The sequence below is a fragment of the Pongo abelii genome, chromosome 1, assembly GCF_028885655.2.
Source record: "Pongo abelii isolate AG06213 chromosome 1, NHGRI_mPonAbe1-v2.0_pri, whole genome shotgun sequence".
In the NCBI taxonomy this organism is placed as follows: domain Eukaryota; kingdom Metazoa; phylum Chordata; class Mammalia; order Primates; family Hominidae; genus Pongo; species Pongo abelii.
The window spans coordinates 83,755,576-83,762,101 of NC_071985.2; the positions used below are offsets into that span (position 1 = coordinate 83,755,576).

Consider the following 6,526-nt stretch of genomic DNA (forward strand, 5'->3'; position numbering starts at 1 on the left):
TGAATAGACCAATAACAAGTTCTGAAATTGACACTGTAATTAATAGCCTACCAACCAAAAAAAAAAAACTCAGGGCCAGGTGGATTCACAGCCGAATTCTACCAGAGGTACAAAAAGGAGCTGGTACCATTCTTTCTAAATCTATTCCAAACAATACAAAAAGAGGGACTCCTCCCTAACTCATTTTATGAGGCCAGCATCATCCTGATACCAAAACCAGGCAGAGACAAAACAAAAAAGAAAATTTCAGGCCAATATCCCTGATGAACATCGATGCAAAGATCCTCAATAAAATACTGACAAACCAAATCCAGCAGCACATCAAAAAGCTTACGCACCATGATCAAGTCAGCTTCATCCCTGGGATGTGAGGCTGGTTTAACATATGCAAATCAATAAACATAATCCTTCACATAAATAGAACAAATGACAAAAACCACTTGATTATCTCAATACATGCAGAAAAGGTCTTTGATATAATTCAACACCCCTTCATGTTAAAAACTCTCAATAAACTAAGTATTCATGGAACATATCTCAAAATAATAAGAGCTATTTATGACAAACCCACAGCCAATATCATACTGAATGTGCAAAAGCTGGAAGCATTCCTTTTGAAAACCAGCACAAGACAAGGATGCCCTCTCTTATCACTCCTATTCAACATAGCATTGGAAGTTCTGTCTAGGGCAATCAGGCAAGAGAAAGAAATAAAACGTATTCAAATAGGAAGACAGAAAGTCAAATTATCTCTATTTGCAGATGACATGATTGTATGTTTAGAAAACCCCATCATCTCAGCCCAAAGTCTCCTTAAGCTGATAAGCAACTTCAGCAAAATCTCAGGATACAAAATCAATGTGCAAAAATCACAGGCATTCCCATATACCCATAATAGATAAACAGAGACCCAAATCATGAGTGAACTCCCATTCACATTTGCTACAAAGAGAATAAAGTACCTAGGAATAAAACTTCCAAGGGATGTGAAAGACCTCTTCAAGGAGAACTACAAACCACTGCTCAAGGAAATAAGAGAGGACATAAACAAATGGAAAAACATTCCATGCTCATGGATAGGAAGAATCAATATCATGACAATCACCATAGTGCCCAAGGTAATTTATAGATTCAGTGCTACTCCCATCAAGCTACCATTGACTTTCTTCACTGAATTAGAAAAAAACTACTTTAAATTTCATATGGAACCAGAAAAGATCCTAGATAGCCAAGACAATCCTAAGCAAAAAGAACAAAGCTGGAGGCATCAGGCTATCTGACTTCAAACTATACTACAAGGCTACTGTAACTAAAACAGCATGGTACTGGTACCAAAACAGATATATAGACCAATGGAGCAGAACAGAGGCCTCAGAAATAATGCCACACATCTACCACCATCTGATCTTTGACAAACCTGACAAAAACAAGAAATGGGGAAAGGATTCCCTATTTAATAAATGGTGTTGGGAAAACTGGCTAGCCATATGCAGAAAACTGAAACTGGACCCCTTCCTTACACCTTATACAAATTAACTCAAGAAAGATTAAAGACTTAAATGTAAGACCTAAAGCCATAAAAACTCTAGAAGAAAACAGAGGTAATAACATTCAGGACATAGGCATGGGCAAGGACTTCATGACTAAAACACCAAAAGCAATGGCAACAAAAGCCAAAATTGACAAATGGGATCTAATTAAACTAAAGAGCTTCTGCACAACAAAAGAAACTATCATCAGAGGGAACAGGCAACCTACAGAATGGGAGAAAATTTTTGCAATCTATTCATCTGACAAAGGGCTAATATCCAGAATCTACAAGGAACTTAAACAAATTTACAAGAAAGAAATGAACAACCCCATCAAAAAGTGGGCCAAGTATATGAACAGACACTTCTCAAAAGAAGATATTTATGTGGCCAGCAAACATGAAAAAAAAGCTCATTATCACTGGTCATTAGAGAAATGCAAATCAAAACCACAATGAAATACCATCTCATGCCAGTTAGAATGGCGATCACTAAAAAGTTAGGAAACAACAGATGCTGGAGAGGATATGGAGAAATAGGAATGCTTTTACACTGTTGGTGGGAAGATAAATTAGTTCAACCATTGTGGGAGGCAGTGTGGTGATTCATCTAGGATGTAGAACCAGAAATACCATTTGACCCAGCAATCCCACTACTGGGTATATACCCAAAGGATTATAAATCATTCTGCTATAAAGATACATGCACACTTATGTTTATTAAAGTGCTATTCACAATAGCAAAGACCTGGAGCCAACCCAAATGCCCATAAATGATAGACTGGATAAAGAAAATGTGGCTCATATACACCATGGAATAATATGCCCCCATAAAAAAGGATGAGTTCATATCCTTTGCAGGAACATGGATGGATCCGGAAACCATTGTTCTCAGCAAACTAACACAGCAACAGAAAACCAAGCACCACATGTTCTCAATCATAAATGGGAGTTGAACAATGAGAACATATGGAACATCACACATTGGGACCTGTCAGGGGGTGGGGGGCTAGAGGAGGGAGAGCATTAGGAGAAATACTTAATGTGGATGATGGGTTGATGGGTGCAGCAAACCACCATGGCATGTGTATACCTATGTAACAAACCTGCACATTCTGCTCATGTATCCCAGAACTTAAAGTATCATTTTTTTTAAAAAAGGCCAATTATGTCTGAAACTTGGTTATAGTATATTGACAAGGTAGGCAGACTGCTGGATGTAGGTGATACAGTAGAGTCAGCGTGCTTGGATTCCAGTTCTGGCTTTTCCACTTACCAGTTGTGAGAACTCAGCGAAATTACTCTCTCTGTGCCTCAGTTTCTTCATCCACAAAACAAGAATAATAACAGTGAATCAGGAAAAGTTCCCTTATCTCCCTCACAGGGCATCCAACGGGAGTGTAGCTCACTTCTTCGGTGCCCCGCTGCTCATATCCCTAGAGGGAGCATGCAGACTGGCAGGCTGTGGGGTTCCAACTCCATGGCAGTGTCTAGGGGTGAATGTTTATAGCTCCTGAAGCCCCCAGTGCATGTGTGTTACAGGGCACTCATTCAGTTTAGCCGTACATAGGCGGCTTGTGTTAGTCAGCTCTATTACACTCCCTGCCTTATTGCTAGGACAGAGGGCTTTCTGTATCCCGGGGTTTCTTGCCTTGGTGTACTGGAAGAATCAGATCACACATGGGCTTGGAGAATGAGTGCAAGGTTTTATTGAGTGGAAATAGCTCTCAGCAGATGGGGGAGCCAGAAGGGGATGGAGTGGGAAGGTGGTTTTCCTCTGGAGTCAGGCTGCTGAGAGGCCAGGCTCTCTTCTGACTGGCCCGGCCAAACTCTACACTGTTTCATCGGTCCATGGCCTGCCAGCTTGCTGGCATCTGTCAGCGTGCTCTTATGCTGGTGCATTCCTCTAGACATCCAGCCACTTGTGTCTTCTTCTGCTGGTGTGTTCCTCTCAATGTCCAGCCCTGTGTGTGTGTGTGTGTGTGTATGCCTGCTAGGGTCTTGGGGTTTTTATAGGCACAGGATGGGGTCATGGTGGTTTAGTGTGGTCTTGGGAAATGCAACATTTGGTCAGGGAAAACAGAAATGCCTGTCCTCACCTAGGACCGTGGGCACAGGTCTGGGAGTGGAGCCCCAGCCAGGGACCTGCCCTTCTCTGCTCAGCTCTTCCATGCTCGCCTCCCATATCAATAGTACCTACCTCACAGAGTGGTTGTGAGAACTGAATGAGTTAACACATGCAAAGCACTTATAACACTAGCACTAAGTGCTCAATAAATATATTTGTTATTAGTTGCTGTTTTCATTCCCAGTAATACCTAATTGTCTTGGAGGGAGAGAAGGGTGGGAAGCATACTAAAGTCATTGCCCTTAGAAGGTACAAACAGAATCTGAAATAAAAAGAAAGCAGCTTTCTCAGAATCCCTGTGCATAACATCATCACACAGGTATCCTGCTGTCACTCTGAACTCAGGTGAGGACTGGTAAAAACAACAGAATGTTGTTTAGAAACAACAGCAGGTTTAAACTGTTTCTTCTGAGCGGTAGGCAATTCCAGGAATGCTTCACAAAGAAGTCTTGCTGTTTGTACCTGAGTATATCTGGTAAGCAAATCTCCTTTCAGAGTTCAAACAGCAGATGTGGCCATCCATGAGCCCCCAAAGCCTGTGTGGTCTAATTAGGTGGTCAGTGATATCTATGATTTTATTTAATGGAAACACTCTAGGTTTTCAAGAAACAAATCAGCAGTCCTTGGAAAGATCAGAATTGGACCTCACATGTCATCTCATTGTCCTGCCTATAATACTGATTGGAGATAAGAGCTGAGGATGTGAACTCAGTTATAGGATACTAATGGGGATGTTTCATGCTGCTCAAGGAATTGGCAACCAGATCTCAAGAGTGTAGACAAAAAAAGGTGCATTGTAAAATGGCCTCCAGCAATGGCTAGATACCTTTCTCAGACTAAGAGAGAGCCAAAACTGTTTGCTAACACAAACCAACAACTTAGCACCCAACCCACCCACTCTAGTTATTTTGAAACCTGGAGGATTATAGACAGGGATTGAGGGAATCATTGAAGCCACAAGTCATAAGCTTGTGAGACATTTTCCCTATCACCAACCTAAATTAAGAAGCCCCAAGAAAATCACTTGTTGAAATCTCAGGTAACTGTGGGAAGGGTGGAGTGATATCTCATTCCCAAATTGTATGTCTGCTCAAGTGGAAGACTTGCTGGTGTACCCCTTCTATCTGAGCAGAAGAGACAAATGAAGATGAAGGTAGGGCAAGATGGTGGTGGAACACTTTGTGCTCCCACCATTGGTCACAGCAAGGGTGCATGAATTTCCTGTGGGCTATACAGACACTACAGAAGGAGCAAAATGGGAGGCACCTTGCTTTCACCCCAACTGAGAGGGCTGGGCTGCAGGGGAAGAAACCCCAACTACCAGAAGTTGCAGGAAGTTTTTGCAAGAGATCAAGTCAGAGGTGGCTGTCCTATGTTGGAGAGCAAAGGAGTGGGGAGCCCCTTCATCTATCCCTACTCCCACCCAGGGTCCCCAAAGTACTACATTCAGAGGCCTGCCATACAGAGGACTTTTGGAGCTGTGAGTGTAAGCTAAGGAGGAGCAGCAGCCAAAAGAGAACCCTAACAGGTGGCTGTCAAGGGCAGATTGGGTGCACAGAAAGGATTATTCAGAGATTACCTTGATTTTGAAATTAATATTCCATTTATTCAAAAATCTTGTTCTTTCTGAAGCTTTTAAATTCAGCCTACAGATCTTATTATGCCATTTATAGTTCTAGCAATCATTAAAAATTGCCTTTTATGAGGTCGTTGATTAACATTTAGTCTAATTTACAAATTTAGTTCAACTCCTTTAAATATTTTGTTGCATTAAATTATGAATATATTTAATTTCCCTTTTAAGTTCCCCAGTTGTCTGACTTAGCAAAAAGGCCTTCCTAAATGCTTGAATAACTCTTATAAATCTAATAAATTAAACTTATAAATAAGGTAAAACTTAAGACTTCTTAAGTGTGCTAATGCAAATATATACATTTAGTAAGCGTTCTACTTAAAGTCAAAAGCTCAAACCAAATACTCAATAATTTTGAATTAGAGTCACAAGATTTACCTGCTACTCTAATATGCCCAATTCTCCTAAACAATGCAAACACCTAAGATAACAATTTGAAGAGATTCCTTATTAAAAAAATTATACTATGAGTTTAACGTTCATAAATATCTGTATACCTAATTCTAAATCATATTTGGGCTAAAAAGTACTTACTCACTAATAAAACAACTAGGTCATCCAATAGCTTTGAAGGATATCTTCTCAATTGTTGAATTTGAATCATGATCAGAGAGGAGCAAGGACATGTAGCCCACCAAGCCCATGCCATTCAGGTCCCAGTCCACTCATGGAAGTCCAAATGCCTGACCTAGCCACTTCTTCACATGACTGGATTTTGCATTTATTTGGCATCCTACAACTGGGTTAAATTATTTATATACACTCCTGCCTCATTCCTCCTATCTCTTAGGCCACAAAACTCTTACATCTGTAAAAGCCAGTCAAATTAGTTAATTAATTGATATCCAATTAAATTGTGAATATCTCTTGTGGCTCAGGCTGTCCATAAACTTACCACCTTCAAGGTTATTCCATGTACAGGGGCCACTAACTATGATGACCCCTGCCCTCTCTCCCATTTCTACTTCTTAATCCCCAATCCCAAGTAAGCTAGAATTAGGAAGGTAGGAAAAGAGAAAAAGGTTGTTCCCTCTATAGGTTATTGAGGCCATTATTCAAGCCTGAGATGGGAATAGGGAAGGAAATGAGATGGACATCTTAAATTGTGCTGGCTTGGACTTTTTAATAACTAGAAATGAGTGGAAAACTGTGGAATTTGCCTGAGATGTCAACAAAGAGAAGGAAAGGGAGATTAACAGAGAACATATTTCTTTGATGTTTATATGTCATTGAATTC

The 6,526-nt window shown here is 40.5% G+C and overlaps 1 long non-coding RNA gene across 2 annotated transcripts in view; it reads left to right on the plus strand.

Annotated features, from left to right (window-relative positions):
• LOC129048958 (uncharacterized) overlaps window positions 1-6,526 on the plus strand; it is a 66,665-nt gene that overhangs the window by 24,879 nt on the left and 35,260 nt on the right. The gene's annotated exons all lie outside the window — the stretch shown is intronic.